The 8,793-nt window shown below is 41.1% G+C and overlaps 1 long non-coding RNA gene across 2 annotated transcripts; it reads right to left on the minus strand.

Moving 5' to 3' along the window:
* Nucleotides 1-4,030: 4,030 nt before the first annotated feature.
* On the minus strand, nt 4,031-6,589 carry LOC127532700 (uncharacterized). 2 transcript variants are annotated; one of them, XR_007940340.1, is made up of 3 exons: nt 6,058-6,578; nt 5,858-5,955; nt 4,031-5,772 (listed from the first exon to the last, which is right to left on the minus strand). It is a non-coding gene; the product is annotated as an uncharacterized LOC127532700 (long non-coding RNA). The 2 variants fall into 2 exon arrangements; XR_007940339.1 differs by having other exon boundaries at nt 4,031-5,955; nt 6,058-6,589.
* Between the last annotated feature and the right edge of the window lie 2,204 nt (nt 6,590-8,793).

An 8,793-nucleotide genomic window follows, 5' to 3' on the forward strand; every position in this document is an offset into this window, starting at 1 on the left:
CACCAGAGGCCTTTAGCTGAGCATGGAGCTGCTCTCTTCTTCACTGGACACAGGAGGTAACTGGTCTTCAAGCAACAAAATGAAACTTGACCAAGAAAACCAAGTCTTTCAGGAAAAATGGAAACAGATTATTTCTTCACACAGTTCAAACTGATGTGTTTAGTGAGTCTTCAAACCAAACCAGCCATGAAAGGTTTAATTTTAGTCACTATAACACCAGTGAAAAACAGGAAAAACACAGTGGAGCTGCTATGGAGGGAAACTTCACCGACAGCAGACTTTTGATCAGAACCAATCAGCTCTGCAGACCTCTGATGATGTTCCCTCTGAGCTCTGAAGAACAGAAAGTCTTCTGACAGTGAGATGGATCAGTCTGTCAGAGAGGACAACATGGATAAAACTTAAACTGAAGCTGTGTGGTGGCACGGTGACACTAAGGATTATCGATGTTTAAAGTCATGTTGATGAAAAGCTAAAAGAAGTAAAGACTGCTAGTGTTTCTGCCTGGAGCTGGATGTGAGGACAGATGTGACACTAAAACCCTACCACATCTGTTTGTCTGATTTCAGTCTAAATGTCTCATCCCACTGAACATAAATTCTCTGAACCAGACACGCTTCAGCAGATGGAGGGACGTGTTTTAAGACAAAGCATGTTAAATATCTTGTTCAGTCAAACAACCTGAAATGATCTTGTTTGAGTTTAATTTTACAAGAAAACTCAGAACAAGTTTAACCCTGGTGTCGTCCTGAGGGTCAGATTGATCCATTTAAAGTTTGAAAATGTGGAAAATTATTTATATATTCAGAGTGAAACTTCTGATGTCCACATTTTCAACATTTTTGGGAAATCTTTGAACATTTTTTGATGGAAAAAAGAAGAAATGTTAAAATATTTCTTCAGAGCATTCACATAAATGTCAACCAAAATCCTGTGAAGGAAAACCAGCTTTTTGTCCTGAAAGATCAGAATGAGCTCCAACATCTGCATCTGACAGCATCAAGTCAACCAGAGAGAAAAGAACAAAGATCACATCTGTTCTTCACCTTTATAGTCCACTTCTAAAGTCCAGCAGACTTTGGAGTGTGACGATGTCGTCTCTGATGTGGAGACTGAAGTTTCTGTTTGACCCACAGCTTTAGGACACCCTGATGTTTGAAATACTGACCGACAGCTCAGATTTAATTGTCTGTAGTTCTGTTTTGATGGATGTTAAGTTTTCACTCAAAGCCTCCAGGAGCTGGGTCTTTAAAATAACCGCCGTCTGGTTACAGAGTGAAAGCAGCAGTTCCTCCTTAAGGTCAGAGACTGCAGCATCTGAGGGCCTCTTCAGAAGAAGACGTAGTTGATGAAGATGTTCTGGAGCAGAAAGACCATGACCAAGCAGCCTGGAGATCTGAGGCAGCGTCTCCCTCAGGTGGGTGTCAGCGGTGTTCACGGTCAGGTCTACAAACATCACAGTATGGCATGTGGCTCTAAACACGTCAGAGTTTATCCTTTGGTCCACAAGACATTGTTCTGTCTGATCTACAGTCACCTCCAAAAGTTTTGGAACACCAAGTTCAATTCCTTTTGTTGTATACTGAAGACATTTGGGGTTCAGATAAAAAGATGAATATGACACAAAAGTTCAGAATTCCAGCTTTTATTTCATGGTTTTTACATCTAGATGTGTTAAACAACCCAGGACAGAGCACCTTTTCTTACCACTACCCTACCACTACCACTACCCCACTCTGCAGCCCCATTAGGTGTTAGTAAAATAAAAATAAATCAATGGAACTAAAAGTGAACTTCACGTTGACATTGATGGACATTCCAACCAGGAACAAAGTAAAAGATCATCAATATGAAAAACCTCTTCCTGTTCACCTCTTAAACCCAAAAACACTCCACAGTAGCACCCTAAACTAAAACTACCAATGGGTTCCTGTTTTCCTTTCTGAACAGTTCAAAGGTCCCTCTCTATCTCCCCACACATCCACCAACCACTGGAACACAACTGCAAAGTTCTGCTGAAGCTCAGCTTCTCCCCAGAAGAAGTGCTGCCAGATGAAGGAGCCTTTTGAGAGGCAGCTGGCATCGTGATTGGACGGTACTTTGGTCTGATCCAATCCAGCTTCAGCTCCAGAGACGGCAGGCGGGACGAGTCAACGGAGGCCGAGTGGACGAAGGCATGAAGCTGAGAACAATCCAGAAAACACCAGAGGAGGAGTGAGGGAATAAATCCATTTTAAAATGCTGCTACTTTGGCTCTGAACCTTTATCTAGCTGTGATTTGATTGGTTCTACGTCACCAATAAAACTCCTTTAACTTAACATCTGTAAACAAAAACGGATCAACAAAGTTTTCTGTTAGAGTTTGTGTTCTTCTAAGTTTAACTCCAAGATTTTAACTACTTTCATTTACTGCAAATGAATATCTGCTCCAAATGTCTCACTAATAATCAGTATCAGCCTAAAAACCCACAAACACCCCCCTCTATACTGGACCACACTTAGTACAGTCCGGTTCCCCCGTCTATTAATCTGCTTGGACTCTTCCACTTCCTGTTTGTCAAAGTGGCCTTCTACCTGGACAGGTTTAGTTGGAGCTCATCAACAAACATTTTGGGTAACTGCACTTTAATCTGGATGGATGACACTGAATTAGTCTGTTTTAATGAGACTGAGTTCAGATGTGTAGCTCTGTCATTAAATAGGAAATTATTTCTCAGAATTCACAGAGAAAAGTCTAAATGTTTGCTAGGTTAGCGTCCCACATGTTCTGTGGCTCAGCTAAAGCTAACTCTCTCCAACTTCTGGATCTCTGGAGCTGCTTGTTGTTCAAATATCTTCTAGAGGTGCTGAAGCTCAGAAAGTCTGAGATGTTTGTTCAAAATCAGCTCATTCTCAAGTCTGATCTGAACTGTCCTCTTTAGTTTGAACTTTCCCTAAACTTAGTCCTAATAAATGATCATAAAGTGTGATACTAAAGGTTTGTGGAGCTAAAAATCTCAAAGATATCAAGTTGAACATCTGGATGGAGGCTGATAAAAGTTGACCTCCCTTCATTTCTCTGGAGCGACTCCATGGATTTTAGGGATGCTGGTTAAAGACCTGCTCTTCCAGTCGTCTTCCTTCTAGTCGCTGTAAAAAGTCACTCCATCCTCACCGACTTCAACACCTCTTCATGACAACTTGTTCTGCCTCTGATCTGGGCCCTGTTTCATGAAGCAGGTTTTACAAACTCTGAGTTTCTTCCTCAACTCTGAGTTGATCTACTCTGAGATAGAAAACTCTGAGTTTTCGGTTTGAGTTGGTTTAATCAACTCGGAGTAGTTTGACCCGGAGTTACACGCGTGCACCGCAACTCTGAAAAGACAGCATCAATGGAGCCCCGATTCGACGAGTCACCATGGAAACGGGGAAGCGAAAGGCTGCGTTTTTGAACTGGAAGTTTTTAACGCGCTCATATGGCGAGTTTGAACACGTTTTTAGAAAGAAGTGCAACACCGCTGCAGCTGTAAAAGAGAGAGAGACGGCGTGGAGAACAGCCCGGATCAATGCGTAAGTTTAAATGTAGTCCTTTGTAATCGTAATAATATTACAGGGAATAACTGTCTGAATGGTAGAACATTAAGTTATTTCATTTAGAGGAAATCCTGACGGGGCAGCAGCTTAAGATGAAATATAAAAACATTGTTCATTATCTCATGGAGGTACTTCATGTTGATCATGTTTTACATTGTAAAGTAGCCTAAATATTAAGTGGCTGTTTGACTGTGCAGTTGTTTTATCCACACATAGCCTAAATGTCTGCATCCATATCATGTCCTGTTAAATAATTAAGACTTTTTAAACTAACATAGACTTCTGCTCAGCCAACAGAAAGAAAGCAGATGCCTGTAAAACGGTGGAATAAAAGGTCATGGATACATACAGGTTCTTCTCCAAAAATGAGCATACTGTGATAAAGTTCAGTATTTTCTGTAATGTACTGATAAACATCAGACTTTCATATATGTTAGATTCATTACACACAACTGAAGTAGTTCAAGCCTTTTATTGTTTTAATATTGATGATATTGGCCAAAAAGTAAAGAAAAAACAAAAATCCCTATCTCCAAAAATTAGCATATTCCATCCGACCAATAAAAGAAAAGTGTTTTTAATACAAAAAAAGTCAACCTTCAAATAATTATGTTCACTTATGCACTCAATACTAACCCTAACCCTGGACAGAGAAGTGGAACAAGTTGAAGTTGGAGCCACAGCTGGAGCTGTGAGACACCGGGTGACTGATAAATGGTGCTGTACTTGTTTCAAGTGCGAAATAATCCCAACAGAGGTGGAGTCCTGTTGCTGCCACGAATATGATCTCATCATGTCACAGATACAAGACCTTTCAATTGATGAGGACAGCTTCCCAGCTTCTGTCTGCATCACACATCATAATGACTTCGCTGCACTCCTGAATGAGGGTGTGTTGCAGACCTTTTTCCACATCCCTAAAATAAACTGGAAGAAGCGTCCCAGACCAGCTGGACCTGAGGGTCAGCTGTCTTCAGAGTAAGTGTTGCCTCCTCAGTTTTTGGTTGAATTTTATAACTTTATACTGTACAAGTGATCCACTTCTCTGTCCACCGTCTCTCTCTCTCTCTCTGCCCGTTCTAACTCCATCTGGTGAATTTCGGCTTCAGTATATTCGGGTTCATAAAGATATCCCCTTGGCTGAATGCTGAAGTCAGTATATTCATCGTTGCTGTCCTAGTCAGACATGTTGTTGTTGTTAACTTTACGAGCAGTAAACAAAGTGAAACCTGTGCGGAGTGATATGAAGGGAGAGAAAATAGTGCCAAGCGTTTACGAGGTCTGACTTTTTCGTGGACAACGGTTTTGTAATGCAAATATATCACTCTTTAGAACACATATTGGTTTGAGAAGAAAACTCTTTATTTTCGTGACCCCAGCAAACTGGCCGGACTTCTTTCATCTGGACCAAAACCAGACCGGATCTCTGCTCACCGGACGCTGTTGGCAGTAAGTCTGTGTGAATGAACAACAGTGCTGACGGGGATGCCATACAGATTCATGTCAGAAATCCTGAACTATCCCTTTAACTACTGGAACATGAACTGAACTGTTTATTTGTAGGAAATAAAGAAGAGCAAATGAAATGTGTATCATGTCTTTATTTGCTGTGGTGGTGATGATGGTGACTTAAACTCTAAAGTGATTCTTGCATACAGTGTCTCTGACTGCTCTGCTGTCCTGGATAGCTGCAGGTGGATGGGCTCATCATCTGGGTCTTCAGTTTGTAGGGCAGGGTGTTGCTCTCCTCTAATAGTGGTAATATTATGAAGAACAACACATGCCACAGTAATATCACAGGCCCTCTCAGGGGTCACCCTGAGGAGACGTAGGCTCTGGAAACGGGCTTTCAGCAGGCCTATGGTCATCTCCACCCGGGCTCTGGTCCTGCAGTGAGTCCGGTTGAAGTTCTGTTGGGGGCCTGGTTCAGGGTCAGGGTATGAGGTCATCAGCCTGGGTTGTCATGGTAACCCCTGTCACCCAGCAGAAGGCCATCAAACTCTCCTGTAATGTATAGTGGATACATCAGAGTATATTAAAGGAGGGAGACAAGAGAATTCTATTGTGAAAATCTTTATGCTGCTGACCACGCTGCAGTCTGTTGCTCAGGTTAGACTCTCCATAAATCCTGGAGTCATGAACAGACCCAGACCACGTGGCCTCCACATTAGAAATGATGTATGCAGCATCACATCTGATCTGGACAGTGCAGAGAATGACAGATGTTGAACTATGATGCAGTCTTTAACATTTAGAAACAGTAGTCAGTCTACCTGTAGCCTACCTGCACATTTATGCTGTGAATGGACTTCCTGTTCATGATGTGAGGGAGCTGTGATGGGGATGTGTGTGCATCTATGCAGCCAATCACACTGGGAAATCCTAAAAGAAATTAAAATGACTGATCCCAGTCTGAGGCTGCAGCACAATGTCATTAACAGAATATGATTTAAAATGAATTTAACAGATCTCTACATCATTCACCTGCAATCCTGTGGATCCTCCTTGATGTTCTGACAGGTTTATGTCCACAATGATGAGTTAAAGTCGTTTCAGAGCCAGGAAAACTTTTCTGACTGTCCTCCATACAGTTGTCTTACTCTGCATCTCTGACATCATATAAAAACTTTAATTTGCAAAGAACCGCAGCAACACACAATATCTGCTGGATGTGAGAGCATGACTGGTTGGTAATGTAAATGTAAGGACGGATTAGGTTGTTTATGTAGATTATGGACTTGAAACGATTATGAAACGGTACCGCTCAAACCGATAACTGTCCGGAAATGCGAGAACATTTATGCTCGGTCTGATAACAATCTACCGACGAATATTTAATGATCTGTGCAGTAATGCTGCTCCTTTATCCACTGGATCGTTAATAAAAGCTGTTCTACGCCAAAACTCGCTCGCTTACTGACTGAATGAATGAGGAAATGAAACAGTGTGTGGCTGAAAGAGGGCGGAGACAGAGAGAAACTGGAGGTTTTCTCAGATAAACCTGCTGGTGACCAGGTTAGAGTCAGAGTCTGTTACTGTGGTAACTGACCGAGAGTTGAAGTTACCCCTCTTTGTGAAACAGGCTAGAGTTACCCCTCTGTCTCAGGGTTAAGTTACCTCGCTTTGTGAAACGGAAAACTCTGAGTTTCCCTCATTTCAGGGTTAAGAAACTCAGAGTTTTCAGTGAACCTGCTTCGTGAAACAGGCCCCAGATCTTCTAGTCGTCTTCCTTCTAGTCGCTGTAAAAAGTCACTCCCTCCTTAAAAAAATAAGGATCCTCGATGCAAAAATCATTGCAAAGGCTCTCGTCCATCGCCTAGAGACAGTCTTACCAGATATTATATCGTCTGACCAAAACCATGTTGGACTCCGTAGTTTTCTCTGGACCCTTGCCTGATCTGACCAGCGATGACATGTTTAGCCGCATGTCGTCGTTTCGCCGCTGGTTGTCTATGTGGTGTCCATCAAACGACGTGGGCTTTATAGATAATTGGAGCTCTTTTTGGGGAAAACCTGGTCTGATTAGGAGAGACGGCATCCATCCCACTTTGGCTGGTGCAGCTCTCATTTCTAGGAATATGGCTGATTTTATTAGTACTCCTAAAGCATGACAACCCAGAGTTAAGACCAGGATGCAGAGCTGTAGTCTTACACACCTCTCTGCAGTTTCCTCACAGCTGTCACCCTCCAGTAATTCAGTTAACTTTATTGAGACTGTGTCTGTCCCCCGACCACCAAAATTCAATAAATTACACAAATCAAAAATATACAAAAGAAATAGTAACCACAAAAATTTAATAAAAATTAATACCTCTATTTCAACAGAACACAGAGACAGGAAAATTAAATGTGGTCTGTTAAATATTAGATCTCTCTCGTCTAAATCTCTGCTAGTAAATGAGTTGATAACTGATCACCAGATTGATTTGTTCTGTTTGACTGAAACCTGGTTGCAGCAGGAAGAATTTGTTAGCCTAAACGAATCAACTCCCCTAGTCATATTAACTGTCATATTCCTGGAATCACAGGCCGAGGAGGAGGAGTAGCAGCAATCTACCATTCTAGTTTAAAACTGAACCAGAGGCCTAAACCTGATTACAGCTCATTTGAAAATCTCACTCTTAGTCTCTCTCATCCAAATTTGAAAACTCAGAAACCAGTTTTATTTGTTGTTATATATCGTCCTCCTGCTCCTTATTCTGAGTTTTTATCTCAATTCTCAGACTTTTTATCTGAATTAGTGCTCAGTTCAGACAAAGTTATTATTGTGGGTGACTTTAACATTCATGTTGACGTAGACAGCGACAGCCTTACAACAGCTTTTAATTCATTATTAGACTCAACATGTAAATAAACCAACTCATAGTTTTAATCACACTCTTGACCTTGTCCTGACTTATGGCATAGAAATTGAAGAGTTAACAGTATTTCCCCAGAACCCTCTTCTTTCTGACCATTTTATGATAACATTTCAATTTAAAGTAAAGGATTGTTTAGCAGCTGAGAACAAATATCATTACAGTAGGTGTTTGTCTGACAATTCAGTATCTAAATTTAAGGAAATAATACCCTCACTGTTTACTTCAGCAACATTTACTGATAAATCAGAAGGCAGATATTATTATTTTACCCCCACAGAAGTGGATTATTATGTTAATAATGCTTCAGCCACACTGCGTACAACTCTTGATAGTGTTGCTCCTGTAAAAAAGAAAGTTATATCTCAGAGAAGACTTGCTCCTTGGTATAATCCCAGCTGCGGACTTTAAAGGAGGCATCCCGAAAGCTGGAAAGAAAGTGGTATTCCACTAATTCAGAGGAAGTGTATGTGGCTTGGAAAAATAGTCTAGTAATCTATAAAAAAGCTCTTCGTAATGCCAGGACAACTTATTATTCATCTTTAATAGATGAGAACAAGAACAACCCTAGGTTTCTCTTTAGCACTGTAGCCAGGCTGACAAAGAGTCAGAGCTCTGTTGAACCTTGTATTCCTTTAGCTTTAACCAGTAACGACTTCATGAGCTTCTTTACACATAAAATAGTTCTGATTAGAGATCAAATTAATCTGGCCCTTCCTACAAATGTCACAGATGCTTTTGAATTGGCTGTTAGACCTGATGAATCTTTAGAATTCTTCACTCCTATATGTCTCTCTGAACTAATTTCAACAGTTTCTACATCCAAACCATCAACATGTCTTTTAGATCCTATCCCAACTAG

The sequence above is a fragment of the Acanthochromis polyacanthus genome, chromosome 24, assembly GCF_021347895.1.
Source record: "Acanthochromis polyacanthus isolate Apoly-LR-REF ecotype Palm Island chromosome 24, KAUST_Apoly_ChrSc, whole genome shotgun sequence".
Lineage (NCBI taxonomy): Eukaryota > Metazoa > Chordata > Actinopteri > Pomacentridae > Acanthochromis > Acanthochromis polyacanthus.